Raw genomic sequence first — 806 nt, 5'->3', positions numbered from 1 at the left:
CTCCATCGTGTCGTAATATTGGCGGGGCGTGACATGTGGCTAAGATGACAACTGTCCGACTGGTATTATCTATTGATGCATCTAAAGACTGGTTCTTAAATCAGATGGATGTTAATAATGCATTCTTAAATGGGGATCTCAAAGAAGACGTCTATATGACTCCTCCAGACTTATTTTCTACACTTTCACATGATGTTTGTAAGCTCAAACGGTCCCTATACGGTTTGAAACAGGCTCCACGGGCCTGGTTTGAAACAGGCTCCAAGGGCTTGGTTTGAAAAGTTTCGCAATACCCTTCTTAACTTCTCTTTTATCTAAAGTCAGTATGATTCATCATTATTTCGTTGCAAAACTAACAAGGGAATTGTTTTGTTATTAGTATATGTTGATGACATTATCATCACAGGATCTGATAATCAATTGATGTCTCAGCTATAGAACCATCTTCAGGGTTCTTTTCATATGAAAGATTTAAGGTCATTAACTTATTTCTTAGGACTCGAGGTTCGCTCTTTTGTCGTTGGTATTTTTCTTCATCAGCACAACTATACGAAGGGACTCATTGCTTTGGCTGGTCTTCAAAATGGTCGCTCTACTAATACTCCTTTGGAGGTAAATGTCAAATATCAATAGAATGATGGTGATTTTCTATCTGAACCATCTCTATATAGACAACTGGTTGGCAGTCTCAATTATCTGACTATTACGCGTCCTGATATTTCATTTGTTGTGCAACAAGTTAGTCAATTTATGCAAGCCCCTACACATCTTCATTTAGTTGCAGTTCGACGTATTATTCGATATTT

The sequence above is a fragment of the Phalaenopsis equestris genome, unplaced genomic scaffold (assembly GCF_001263595.1).
Source record: "Phalaenopsis equestris unplaced genomic scaffold, ASM126359v1 Scaffold000002, whole genome shotgun sequence".
NCBI lineage: Eukaryota > Viridiplantae > Streptophyta > Magnoliopsida > Asparagales > Orchidaceae > Phalaenopsis > Phalaenopsis equestris.
The sequence above is the reverse complement of the archived record's forward strand: the minus strand, read 5'-3'. Positions refer to the sequence as shown.